Source organism: Pteropus vampyrus, unplaced genomic scaffold, assembly GCF_000151845.1.
Source record: "Pteropus vampyrus isolate Shadow unplaced genomic scaffold, Pvam_2.0 Scaffold121, whole genome shotgun sequence".
NCBI classification, from domain to species: Eukaryota; Metazoa; Chordata; class Mammalia; order Chiroptera; family Pteropodidae; genus Pteropus; species Pteropus vampyrus.
This window is the reverse complement of record NW_011888902.1, coordinates 2,726,439-2,741,261: the sequence shown is the minus strand read 5'-3', so window position 1 is coordinate 2,741,261 and position 14,823 is coordinate 2,726,439. Positions and strand designations below refer to the sequence as shown.

The 14,823-nt window shown below is 41.5% G+C and overlaps 1 long non-coding RNA gene across 1 annotated transcript in view; it reads right to left on the bottom strand.

Moving 5' to 3' along the window:
• The window catches only part of LOC105296169, a 94,606-nt gene that overhangs the window by 2,278 nt on the left and 77,505 nt on the right, over positions 1-14,823 (bottom strand). Inside the window, exons 9-11 of the long non-coding RNA XR_002781868.1 lie at positions 10,346-11,251; positions 9,112-10,145; positions 6,462-6,696 (exon numbers count right to left, since the gene is read on the bottom strand). This is a non-coding gene — a long non-coding RNA (uncharacterized LOC105296169). The remainder of the gene's footprint in view (positions 1-6,461; positions 6,697-9,111; positions 10,146-10,345; positions 11,252-14,823) is intronic.

The following is a 14,823-nucleotide window of genomic DNA, read 5'->3' as shown; positions in this document are numbered from 1 at the left end:
GGGAGGCCCTGGCCTGCGGTCTCAGCTGGCTGCACATGAGCCAGGTCTTGCGGTAGTGGGCACCGCAGCTCTTAAGTTGAGCCTGTCACTGCTCTACTGCTGGGCACGACAGACACTTTCCTGCTCTGCCAGGCTTGGCATTTTCCCTTGTGGTCCTGCTGGTTCACCAGTCTCCTGTGCCGAGCTGGGTATAAAAGCCTGTGTCAGACGCCGCCCTTATTCCACTGCTGGGTGCCTCGTCTCTGACACCGACTGAGCACCCGCAGGCTCTCGCGAGGCATGGTGGTCGCAGATACAGCACTGGCTCTGCTGGGCACCAACCCTGTGTGTTGACTTCTGGAAAAGGGGTAGGGAGAGATTTTCCCTTTCTGTTCAATTTTGCTAGACGGGATACCAAAGCAGAGTTGTTTATGTCACCAAGCAAAAACAACTATTTCAGCACTTACTTTGAACTGCCCTGCTTCTCATGATCGTCAGACTAAGCCCAGCTGGGGATTAATCTCAGACTTGCTGTGTACAGAGCCATCTTCCTCATCCAGTGACTAAGGCTTTTTTACTGAGTCACTACATCGTGCTTGTACCCTTCCTCCCTCCAGTTCTCTACCAGGAGACAGCTCAGTCTTTATGTAAATAGATTTACAGAGGCTGACACGGCCCTTTTACCAGATGTCCCCAGACGCATCTGAATCTCTTTTAGTCTCAAGCTGAGGCCTTTATTATAGTTGCATAAAGAGCTGGATATGGTTCAAATTCCTGACTATATTTTCTGATTCCCTCAAACCTTCCAACTCTACCTTCCCCCACAGTTCATCCCGTGTGACGGTCCTAATGCAACTTACTGACATGTTTTTTTTTTTATGGTTCGCTGTGTTTCTATCTAGTCTCTCCTTCTGAGCTGTGACCTTTCCCAGAGAGATCTTGTTTTCTTCTCTCATGTCCTCTGTCACATCTTGGAAAGTGCTGCTCTCATACTAGAATTTTGATGGGAACAGAGATATTCGAGAACATCGCTGGTGCTTTGGGAACAGTGAATTAATGTCACCTCCTTGGGTGACAGTACCTTGCTGTGCTCAGGGCACTCAGACATCTCCCACCAGATTTGCAAAGAGCCAGACCTCATGGTGCTATTGAAAGTATAGAGAGAAGTTGGGTTTTCTTCTTCAGCTTTGTATCACCGGATGGTATTTCGGTGGTTTCATATATAGAATCACGCGCTGGCAAAGAATCCGAGGGAGGTGAGCGTGAGGCCCTCATAATTACACAGAATTTTAAAGAACTGGAACAACTGGAAGAAACTGATGTTATGGTTAATTGTAGGTTGGTCGGAAAGTCATCCTTATTTCGACACTTTTTGAATAATCCTTAGACAATGCCCTTAGCAAAGTCCCCTGTGGTAAACATAGCTCCATCTTTCTTTGATGTCTGAGGATCTTTAGGTCAATATTAGCAACACGAATTTTCATTTATGTGTTAAGGGCCAGGACACTGGCCTTTTTCTGAGCTAACCGCTATATGTTGGTTTACATAAATCTTTGTTCTCAGATTGATACATTCATGATTCTTCTTCATTATCACACCCTAAAAATGAAGTTTGTAATATTTTTACGACCAAAAACTGTTATATAGAAAAAAATCATGCAAAATTATTCCATTTCACGCACAAGTCTTTTTAACATATTTAGTTTTTTTGGTTTGTTTTGTTCCTATATTTCCAAAGATTTTTTTCTTTATACATTAAAATTTTAAACTAATCTTAGCATCCGCATATAAACTAAATATCTGCAAGTGACGAAAACATCGACGTTTCATGGAAGGGTAAAAAATATATAGTTAAAGAAAAGCTTCTCTCTGAACACAATATATAATTTTCCGATTAAATTATGGTGCATCAAGCATAAAGAAATGTCCATAAAATCTTTTGGAAAGGAAAAACAAGTCACATGTAAAGGAAAAAGGATCAGATTGATATCAGACCTCTCATGGGCAACTGAATATTACAAGAAAAGAAACGTTCTGAGCCAACATATCGATCAGGAGTGAGAACAGAATGAAGATATTTTCGGACAGCAAGAAAGGGTAATGTTTACCTTTTAAAGATGCTTCTTTAAGAAGTTAGTGGACATTGTGACTTTAGCCAAGAAACAGAAGGAAAGATAAAAGAAATGGAAGATGTGGGATTCAGAGAAAGGGAACCCAACACAGGAGAGGAGTCCCCAAGTGATCATGACAAAGTAGGCCTAGAAGAAACCCTGCGATGTTGTGTCAGAGGACAAAGAAACCCATGAAAGGGGTTTCTCGTGGGGGGGAAAAAACAAATTCCATATAGTATGAATTAAGAAATAAAAACAGAAGTCGAGGATCATTATAAACTCTAAGAAAAATGAAATCTGTAGTAGAAAGTTATGATCCCGCTAATGCACAAATGAAAAGCACAATTTAAAAATTCAACAAACAGATGCCACTTAACCTTGCTGCCAATGAATGCTTTCATTGGTGTAGGGGGTCTACGTTGACCAACGTTGAATGAGCAAGGGAAGAAGCATTATTCTGGCACCAAACTTGGACCGATGATGAACAATTTTTGCAAATTCAACTTGTAATATGTACAGAGCGGAAAAGTTCTACGTATTGTTGAAGGGCAGAACATGGATGTTCACAGTCTTGATGATGCAAAAGTCAAAATATATCTGACAGAAAGAAGAAATGAAAGGAGGAATGTGCTGGAGGAGAAAAAAAGGTGGTCTAAGTTCTTTAGAGAAGGAGGTTGAGATACTCATTAAAACGGATGGAAAAAGAAATACAGATCTATCGTTTAAAATCGCAAAGGTAAACAGTAAAATATTTTAAAATCATAACATTACCATTAAACTTTGCAATTTGTGAGGAATAAGGATGGGGAAGTATAAATGTGTGGTCAAATATAAAAGCTGGTTGCCTAAAAAAAATGAACGTCTAGAGTATTGTTTAGAGTTGGGACAGCAATCAACGTGAGAATCCAACACAGACAGAGTTCAAAGAATGTCTTTCTAGAAGTGGGACGGGGCTTGGTGGGAAAGGCAGCTGCTGTTTTCACTCTGAGCTCTTCCTCATCACTTGATCTGTGACCATAGACATGTGTTATTTTGTTTAAAACATTAAAAATGTAATGACCACTGGCTATGACTCTCCCCCACCCCCGCCCAAGTATTCATTCTCTATTCGTTCTCTGCTTATTTTCAGTAATAGTCACCAGATTGTCAACCCTCTGCACATGGTTTCTGTGAGTTGAGCAAGGGGGCCCACCCTCACATCCCATCCTGTCGCCCAGTGCGTGGACGAGCACTTGCCTCAGATGAAGCCCATGAGACATGAGACGGAAAACTTCACCTGGGGTGTCTAAGGAAGAAGTTTTCTCTCTCTCTCTCTCTTTTTTTTTTTTTCTGGAAGCCACCTGGAGGAAAGCTGTCTTCAGGCTGGATGTGAACAAGCATGCGGAAGCCCCTGACAGCCACGTTATGACCATAAGGCCTCAGAGATGAAGGCGACACTGCAGAAATCGGGGAGAGATGGGAAAATGTTTCTTTGGAGTCTCTAAAAAATCACTGTTTCAAGTGTCACCTAAGGCTAGCCTTACCACTGGAGTATTTAAGTTACATGGGCCATTGCATTTTATATTTAAAGCCAGTGTAAGACAAGGTTTTTTGTAACTAACCACCAAAAGATTTCTTAAAAACAAATAAAGGAAAAAGAAACACTTTTAGGATGTTTTTAAACAAATAACAATATAGAGCATTTAAAATAATAACAAGATAGAGCATTTTATAGAATTGTAGGGGTTACGAAACACTTCCACAGATATTTCTTGAATCGTCACATCATCCTTAGGAAGTAGGAATTGTTACCTGTGTTTCCCAAATGAGAAAACCGAACAGGATAGTCAGGAGGCCTGTTCAGGCTCCCTTGGTTACAAGTGACCAGATCTTTCGACTCTATATGTCCCGTGCTCTTACCCCCCTGCAGGTGTAAACACATGGGAGAGAACAGAGAGCCCAGAAATAGACCCATGCGTATGTGGGACTTTAACGAGGGCAGAGGTGGCCTGGCATTTCGGCAGAGAAAAGAGGGATTATTCAATAAAAGGAGCTGGAAAAATTGGTTGTCCATTTGGAAACAAAATGAATTTGGATCCCACCCTTACACCATACTCAAAAATCAATTCCAGATGGATTCGAGATTTAAATGTCAAAAGCAAACTTTAAAACACTCAGTAGAAAAATATAGGTGGATATCTTTCCGACTCTGGGGTAGGGAAGGATTTCTTAGACAGGCACCAAAAGTGAAAACCATCACGGGAAAGATTTATAATTTCGACTTTATGAAAATCAAGACATTGTGTTCATCAGGAAAATTATTAAAGGGGGGGAGAAAGCAAGCTGCTAGCTAAGAGAATATCATTTGCAACACATATGACCGGTAAAGGTTTAGGATCAAGAATATGTAAAGACTCCTATAAAATACTACGGAAATGTCAGACAGCTCAACAGAAAAAAGATTAAAATTAAAAGGTCAAAATTCAGGAACAGACATTTCAAAGAAGGAGAAAAATATACAGCTAAAAACATAGGGACATAGGCCCAGCCTCTTTATAGCAATAGACTAGCAAAGGAAGATATGAAATAGTGAATCGAGATTATAACAGAAACCATTTTATGCTCAATTTATTGCAGGAGTTAAGAATTTAAACTATACCAAAAGTTGGACAGTATATAAACCAACCAAATGTCTCATATATACTGGTGTAAATTGGTTAACCACTTTGGAAAGCTACTTTTAAAATTGAACAGTCACATACTCTATGACCTAACGATTTTCTAGGTATATGCCAAAGAAAATGTTCATTTGTGCACCATGAGCAACTTACAAAATTATTCATAACAGCACTGTTTCTAATAGCAAGAGTAAATTACAAGTGACCATCAAAAGGGAAACGGATAAATTGTGGTACATGATAGAATCTATTATGCCAGTGAAAATGAATGAACCACAAGCTACGTGTGATAATATTATGCTGAATAAAAGCAAGTTCCCAGATGACCAAACCATGATCATCTTAAAACATTCAAAGATTACCAAAACTAAGCGATAAAACTTTTGATCGAATATACACATGTGCTAAAATTATTTTTACAGTCAAGCAAGAAAAGAATAAAAACACCAAATTCAGTACGTCAGAAGGCTGCAGCAGGGTAACAGGACAGGAGAGGATCATGGATGTAGATGTATTATTTATGTTCTAATTCTTGGGTTGTGTGTTTTTTTTTTTTTAAATGACTAACAAAATAATGAGAAAATGAATAAAAAGGAGTCAATGAAGAAATAAAGCAGAGCTGTGCATAGACCAGTAATGACAGTATATCACGTATCAGTCTTCTCGTCTGTGAAATGGCTTTGATAATTGTTCCTACCCCCTAGAGTTGTGATAGGGATTAAAACTCTTAGAACAGTGCCTGGCATGTAAGCTTTATATTAATGTTTGTGAAAGAGAGAAAGGAAGGGAGGGAGGGAGGGAGGGAAGGAGGAAGGACGGAAGGAAGGAAGGAAGGACAGAAGGAAGAATTATAAGTAAAAAAACTGTTCACTTGTAGTCCATTATTGAAGCACTAACGCCATGGAAAGAGGTGTTAAAATATGCAAATGCAGGTGAGCTTAATCAGGGAAAATTCTCTAGAGGGAGTAAAATTTGAAAGAATTTTTTTTTTTTAATGTAAAATTGTAGCTAAAATATAAATACGCCAGTGGATTGGTTTCCTAGTTAATAGGTTAAGGTTCCAGCTTCTATTTTCAGAGTGGAACTTACTTGCCACGATAATAAGAGGTGACATTTGTTTGATTTTCCTTCTTTGAGTTGTGGAAGAATCCTATAAACTGCTCTATAAATAACCGAGTAGAGGCTGAAAGGTTTCCTGTAACTTACAGCCGAAAGCCAGTAACCTCTGATGGCAGGCGGTCTCATGGTTGAATCAGCAGGGTGGCGGCATTCGCCGGGGAATTCCACTTACTCCGAGGAGGCTGCACTGGGCAGGAGCGTCTTACATATTATTACCCTCCGCCTTCAGTAGTGGTCTTGCCTTCAGAGCCAATAATACACACGAAACAGTCCACACAGGGCCTTAGGGCACTTGAATCAATAAATAAAGCTCCGCTCCTTTGGCCAAGGGACACAGTGTCCAGCTATTAGTGGAGATCCTACCATGAAGACAGCAATGCAACCAAAGTCTCGGTGATGAGCAGCGGATGAGGCCCCCAAACTTCATCTGAGCGAGGTGAGGGCTTGAATAAATTAAAACGTCTTAGCGAAATGCAAAGCTCCCTGTGTCGTGTTCTGTTTAAGCTGGGATGGGGAGAGAGGAAGTGTGTGCTGGGGACGGGAGGTGGGTAGGTGACGGGTTTGGGCTACGTACGTGTGGGAATGAATCGCTTACCGCGAGACAAAATGAGCAGACGTTCTCTGCTTCTTCGGCTCCAAAGCTTCTCATCACTGTCTTGCACTTGTCGTCCAGGCTTGGTTGCTTCTTCTCCGTTGTCTAAGTGCTTTTCGGCTGTCTGTGTGGCGGGCGCCAGAAGAAGTGAGAATCTGGGCGGGTGTCTCTTCGTTACCTTTGGATTATTTTATTATTTACACGACACTCCTCTTCAGTAGATCAGGAAAGGCTGCCGCTTAAAAAAAAGACAACAAAAAACAGAAAGCTATTTTAACCCGTATCCTACGACAAATGGAAGTTCAAGTAGTAAAAACAAACCACCAAAATACTCTTTATTTCCACCCTTCGTTCCCTGACAATAGGTCGGTTTTCAAAAATTTTCATTTGAGTACACATAGATTAGGAAGACCGAGTGAAACATTACGATCTAGTTCCTTTGGTCAGACGATAGAATTGACAAGTCCACGGACGGCCGCGCTCGCCAGTTCTATTTGATCCAGGAATATTCTTGCCCTGCTCAGTCCTTCCAGCGACCTCATTTTGTGGAAAGACCAATTAATTGTTACAAATAGAAACTTGTTATTTTAAGAAAAATCGCAATATAGGGACAGGTCTTCCCAAGAATCAAAAATAAGTAGAATACGAGTCAGAAATAAAATCATTTCAAATTCATGTACTTTTCATTCACAGGGTTTTTTTTTTTTTTTCCTTTTCTTTTTAGGCTGTGGTCTAAAAAGCATATCGTGATTTATATAAGAGGCATGTTCCCGTTTGGCCCTTTAGCAAATTCGCCTTGCTTTAGATTCTGTATAAGTAAGTTTTAGGTTGCCCATAATTGAAAACCAGTCAATCAAAACAAAACAGAGCAATAAGAGTGGATAATCCAGATTGCATTGTCTACCGTTTTCATGACTCCAGTTGTTGGACAGTGAAGTTGAGGAAGGATGGATGGAATATCTCCAGAGGCTCAGTTTAGCATCATCAAAGCGTCTCTCCATCCCCCCATCCCACACAACCACACGTTACTGTATCTGCTTTACTAATCAGAGGGAAATTTATCATGCAGGATTTAGGGAAGATATTTATGGCCTCCGTAAGCTCGATGGCTTTGCCTTGTGTGATGTCAGCTATTCTCTTTAGGAAATAAAAGGCCACAGCTGGTGAGATAACAGACCAGGGACCATTACAGAATTTCAAAACAAAAGACCTTGTCGAGGAAGGGGGATTTGAAAACAGCATTTGCATCTTTTTGTTCTTTCTTTCGTGAACAGGTGTGGAAGTCAGCTCAAGAGGGCCGCTTACATGGCCGCTAAACAAGGGAGTGGGGTGAATGGTTTTGATGGTTGGGGCTTTCAAACTTCATCAGGCCTGTAGTCTGAGCCCTTTGTACCTGTAAATATCAAGGAACTAGGAACCCAGGTCAAGGCAAAACAGGAGGGCACCGTGTGAATTTTTCATTAAATTATGGCGTCTTTCTAGCTAAATAAATGCATATGATGTGAGCACACAAATGCTGTTTGGAATACTCTGTACTGATGGTCTGAAGTGCGTGGGGGAGGGACTGTTTCACTGTTTTCTGAGCTTATGGGCTAAGCGTCTTACATATGTGATCTCCCGAAGGACAGAATGGAATCAAGTAGAGTGGTAAAACTGATTTTGAAAAAATTAAGAGTCATCGCATTGAATTATAGGAATTATTAAAAATGACTTAGAGCATGTTAAAACGCTGTGAAAGGTAACGATTAATAGACATAGTAGAGGTTATTAATAAGAGTAGCATTATTACTATTTAAAATCCTTGAGTACTGGCACCATGTGTTTTTATCCTGTAATTTTGTGGCTCTGTACCGTTTCTTACACATAGAAAACCCTCAATAAGTATTTGTCCAATTACTAAATAAAAGGTAGTTACAGTTTTTAAAGTGGCTGCAAAATGCCTGCACCACGGGAGGAAAAAAGTAAGAGAATAATCTTGCTTTATGAATAAAGTAACACCTCGCGGAGGTGTTAAATTTTCCATTTGTTCATTTTCAACACCGACTCTCTCGGGAAAATTGCATAGCATTATTTTAAACAATTCCTTTTAGGAGCCCATTAAGTAGGCTTTTCTGCTGACAGGACAGATGTCTTTTACAGCTGGTCAGTGTTTAGTTCTCCGAATTCCTGACGGCAGGAGGATAATGACTGAGATGCAGGATATCTGAACTGTCGATGGCTCACTTTCGGCGTGAGTCAATCTTTGATGTCCAAATAAAAATCATCATTAATCATGAAACTTTCCTTTTGTCATGAGGTCAGATGTCCCAGCCCCTTGTCAAAATGATGATGCTGACTGGCCGTGGGAGTCACCGACCCAGCTCCGGACGCCTTCGTGACACGGAGCTCGCTCCCTGTGGTTGGTGGTGTGAGTGTGTCGTGCCGGAAGGAAGAAAAGGTGTGACAGTCAGCTCGCCATTGTTGGGTCGACCCAAGACCACAGGGCCGACGACGGAGGAAATTGCTGGAAATGCGGGGCTGTTTTCATCCTGGGGAGTGCAGACTTCAGTGGATCGACGAGTGCGTCCATCGCTTTTCTGGACAGTGAATGTTCCCCGTCATCCTGATCAAGGGTTGGGGATTTGGGACATGTGGAAACGCTTTTATATCTCACCTGTGGCCGAGGCAGGTGTGCACTTCCAAACGTGAATTTCTTTTCCTGTGAAGCCAGGTGTACGAGGAGCGAGCTAAGGAAAAAGGGAACTTTTGTGTTTTTTTCTCCCAATGAAAACATGGATTCAGTTCAATCGAATTCGAATTCAAAAATACGGACTTAGTTTGTGTCCCTTAACGGAATATCATCCTGGGGAAATAATGGAGGCAGTAACTGAAGGAAGAGACGAAGGAAGGGAAGGAGGGAGGGAAGGAGGGAGGAAAGCTTGCTGAGGGACCTCGAGTGCTGTCTCCCAGATACATTCTCTCTTTTGTCCTCACCGCATTCTGGGGTCATCTTACAGAAGAGGAAAATGACATTCACGGAGGTTGTTACCGGCCTAGTGAGGCAAGTGTGTGGTCATTTCCTTTTCCTGTCCAGCGCCTGAATTCCTTCTTAGATTTTGGGAATTTCTCGCTTCTTGATGCTTCAGTATGAGGATGGGGCAAGTAACCTGCTTCTTGCTGTTGGCACGGAAAGTACTAGATGCTCACCTGGCCCACATTCCCGCGGCGCTGTGCCCGAGGCCCTGATAAGCAGAGGCATCTGCCCCCGACTTTGCCTCAGGAGTTCCCGAGGGGGGAGGAGAGAAGGGAGAGCAGAAAATCCAATGCTTTGTGACGGCCGCCGGATATGCCTCACTGCGGATTTCTGAGACTTCATTTTCTGTTTGTTGTTCCTAGAAGCTGGATCTTCGGCCTTCGTTCTCTGCCCCTTATTATACTTTTTAAGCTATCCAGTATCTTTCTCAAAAAAGTTTCATTATAGGCTATTTATTATATGTCAAAGTATAGAGAAGCGTATAATAATCTTCCATGTGTCGATTACCTTCTTAAACGGTTATCAGCACGTGGACAGTCTCGCTTCGTCTCTCCCCCACCACGTCCAATCTCACCTGAATTCCTGAATTATTTCAAACAGATCTCATTTTATTTCCTCCTCAGCTTACTTTACCGAGACCTTGTATTATTTCACCCATAACATTTTCTTTATCTCTAAAATATCAATATTTTTAAAAAAATTACCACCATATCAGTATCTTACCTCATAATGATAGTTCCTTAATATCATTAAATATCTGTATTAAATGTCTTCTATCTTATAATTTTTAAAAGTTTTAAAACTAGCTTCAAATCAGGATCAAAATGAATTTTTAAGAATCTCTTTGAATTTATAGATTCAATTTCCTTCTTACTCTTTTTTTTTCCGTTGCATATTTTTCGATTTGTGGTGTCATCGATCATATTCTTCCGTCTCACGTATTTTCTGCGAATTATGAGTTGGACCCAGAGGCTTGATCAGATTGTTTTGGTTTATCTGGTGGCCAGCCTCTATTAAGGAGCAAAATGGCCACTCGTCTCTCTTGTGATGTCAGCAGCACTGGTGTCATTACTTAGACACATTGCTTTCTTGGGAGTAGAAAATGGTAGTATTAGAATTCTCTCATTCATTTAAAATGTATTAGCTGGAATCCTTCTATAAGGAGAAAATTCTTCTCATCGATTATTTAGTTGCCTTGAGATATATGATATAGGTGAGTCAGGAGAAAGGCTTAAGCCTTTTCTTTCATCAATTTTCACAATCATTCGATGGTTCTCTAGTCAAAAGTGACCGATTGCTACTTGAAACTTCAGTCGTTACAAACGAAGGCGCTTTAATATACTTGCTGTCTTTCAGCCTGTCACAGTTATTACTGATACTTATTTAACTAGGTCCATCTCTGCCCCGCGAGAGCCTCTGTGTCCTTCTCATGTGCCCCCGCCGTCTCTATCAGCGTCTTTTCTCTGCGCTGCCAGGTGATTCAGGCTCACTTTGCACATTCCGTTCCCAGACCCGGCGTCAGCCGTTTCTTCGTGGTGTTTCCAGGTGCTCAGTGATCCTGGGCTGATCCTTCGTCTTCGGACACGGTCAGGGCACACGGCCGCCTATTGTGACTCTGTTTATAAAAACCAAAGATTCAAATCAAGTGAACGCCGCCCATCACTAGGGTCTGGTTGAACAAACTACGAAACATCCTCAGGGCAGAGTATCTGAACTCTGAAAGGGGATAGAGGAGGTCTCCATGTCCTGCTGTGAAGTGATCTCCAGGATAGTCTGTCACCTGACAGAAACAAAGCCGAGAAAGTGCGTATTGGATGCTATCATTTACCTAAGAAAGGGAGGGAGGGTATAAGTACCCACGCATGCACACATGCATGCATACGTACATATATAATTGCTCGATTTTTTTTTAATTGAGGACAGACTAAAAAGAAACAAACAAAATGGTTATATAGACAGGGGCGGGGGGCAACCAGGATAAAAGGAACAAGCGTATAAGCTAAAGTTCTCTGACTGTCCTTGTTTTATACAGCTGAGTCTGGAATCATCAAATATTCTTCATGATTATACACCAAAATTAAATCTTAACAAGAAAATCCCTAACGAACCAAAGCAAACCAAAACAAAACAAGTAAGCCAACCAGGTACTGATTTGTGGCATAACTATACAGAGAAACTATTTTAATTGTTTTTAAAACACAATTAGTGTTTAAAACACTATTAGTGGAACTTTCCTTGATGACACAAATAATATCAAACACACACACACACACACACACACACACACACACACGCTTTTCAGTATTGCTGTTATTATTCGAATATTTGTTCATTGGGAATCTAATATTTTCAGTATAGAAAAAGAACAGATGTAATATAGATTAAACAAAAACTCTGTAGTCTGGATTTTAAATTGGAAGTCTTAATAAGACTTAATTATAATTTTATCTTAAAATAAAAAAAAAAAAAAACAGCCAGTGCAGAGGATGGCACTGGATGTCTAGCCAATGCCGTATACCCTGGGAGGAAGAGAGATGGATCGTAGACGTCCACGTTTGCTGGAGTTTCCTTTCGTCCTTTTGGGCTAATGCCGTATGGTCTAATTTATAAAGAAAAGAATGGAGCGGAATTCCCAGTCTCGAACTAAACCCTGAATTTGTTTGTTTGTTTTCACATCGACGTATGAAAGCTGGAAAAACTATAAAAAATAAATCAGATGGAGAAAGAAATATACCGTATCATTTCACTTATATGTTGAATCTAAAACAAAATTAAAAAAATCAACAAACAAAACAAAATGGAAACAGACTCATAGGACCACAGGACTACTCTTTATAGAATCCGTGGCTAGCGTTGGGGTGTGTGGGCTAGTGTGTCTGTGCATCTGGGCGTGGGGCTCCTTGCGATAGGTTGAATTGGGATAAAAAGGGGAGCAGTAATTCTCCCCCCAATATTCATTCTGGTGCAGACTGTGGGGACAGCAATATTCGAGCAGAGCTGAGTGAGAACAGACTTTGCAGTGCTTTGAGCGAATGCGGGAAGCATCGTTAATCTTCGATTACTATTATCATTAAGTAGATAACACTGTAAACTACACCCATCAAATCGATGTAGGTTAAACGAAGGCTAAATTTACTGGTCAATAATTTAATGCTGTATTATCTAACAGCGGCCATTAATTTTCTCTCAGAGAAGAAACTGTCCTTATTGAAGAAAATTCTCCAAAAGCCATTGAAGTAGAAAGGTCCAACATACTGAGAATGGCGAGGGGGATGATGGGAATTTCCTGAGTCCCTCTGACACCACCGGGTCACGAGGCCACTCTTGCAATCGACTTGCAGCTTACTTTTAAAACCCTCTTCATGTTTAAGACATTTCCGTTGAAAATTTTATTTCCCGCATCAAAGAGGATCACGTCACAGCTCCAGGAGCCATCCCCCTGGCGATTCCTGGGAAGACCCATAGCAATCTGATACCAATCGCTGAGGGGGGATGGGAGCAGAACAAGAGCTCATCCTTCCTTCCTCCTTCCTCCTTCCTCCTTCCACTGTCACTCGCTGTCTCTTGACAGTCAGTTGCCACGGGCAGGCAGTCTCTCCCAGAACAGCAGTGGTACATATATCCCCTGCTTCACCCAGACGGATTGTTTTCACCATAGTGACAATGACCAGGCATCTTTTGTTCACCCAAGACTATCCAGCGCCTACTAAGTACAGCCCAATGCTAATAGGTGCTCACTGAGTACCCGTTGTAACAGAGTGACAGAAAGAAAGGATGTTTTCTCCTGACATGAGGGGTCACGGGATCCAGATGAGATGGACCATTATTTTCGGTCTAGCACTCTGCTTTATTATTTCTTCCAGTAGGGCATCACACTCAGTTACCGCAAGGCGCCCCTGAGGACCTCATCATCGCTAATCCTTCCCAGCTCTCCTCCAATCTCCTTTCAGACCACAGTTCTCATCAGTCACCAAGGAAACATCTGGGCAAGACAAATTCATCCTTGGCTAAACTGGGATAGCGCTGATAAGCCAGGCTTATGAGTTGAAAAACACGAGTAACAAGTGTTGGCGAGGTTGTGGGGGAAAAGGAACCCTCACACCCTGCTGGTGGGAATGTGAACTGGTACAGCCGCAATGGAAAACAGTACGAAGGTTCCTCGAAAAAACTAAGAATAGAGTTCTCATGTGACCCAGCCATTCCTCTTCTGGGTATTCACCCAAGAAACTGGAAAATATTTATCCACAAAGGTATATGCACCTTGACGTTCAGCGTGATTCACGGTGGCCACGACATAGAAATAATAAAAGTGTCCTTCGATAGATGATTAAATAAAGAAGACGTGGTGCATATATACAATGGAATATGACTCAGCCATAAGAGGAAATACTTTTTCCATGTGTGCTGACCTGGATGGATCTTGAGATTAGGTTACACAAAATAAGTCAGACAGAAGAAGTTGAGAACCACATGATTTCACTCATAGGTGGGATGTAAAACTGAAAGCAACAAACAAACGTGATCAGCAGAGACTCACAGACACAGACAGTGGTTACCAGAAGGAGGGGAGCGGGGCAGGTAGATAGAAGGGGGGTGGGGGCGTCAAATCTTTGGTGATGGAAGGAAATTTAACTTTGGGTGGTGAACACACAATGCAGTATGCATACGACACGTTATTGAGTTGTACACCTGAAATCTATTTGATTGCATTAACTGATGTCGCCCCAATGATTTTAATGAAAAAAGTTGAAAAACGCTGTCTTGCTGGAGAAGGCATTTTTCCGGTAGTGGGAGAGGCATAAGCCTCAGAACGGAAGCTTCAATGACAAGGGTGCAGTAACTTCACAGAGAAGCCTTAGCTCAAGGAGGGCACCTGCTGATCTGGCAGCAGAAGCATTGAGAACAGAGTTCTTCACCTTTGTCCTTACGCACACAAGCAGAAGCCAAGAAGCCCCAGTGCGCTTAGGCTGATGCTTCCTGCTCCAGGTCTTAAGTCCACCCAGGGAAGTTCAAGGGTTCTGAAGGCCTTTGACAGGATTCATGAGAATCGAAAACATCTTAAACATATGTTCTCAGAGGTCAAGCCTCTGACCCAAATCTGCTAGCTCCCCAACGTCACGCAAATCGCTTATTTCAGAACGGGAAACTTGAATGAGGATTCTTTTATCACCTGTCGTTTCGTGGTCATTTAGAAAATGCAGCAGCGCTCCATTTTAATGAGATCTAAGTGACAAGAATAAGCCACTTTCTGGGTTTTCTAGATAGTGGGAAGATTTTTAAAAATCTGTCTGAGTGGTATTTTGCAGTGAATTTTCTCTCCTTTTTACTGCATTTTACACTTTCAGTGGAGGC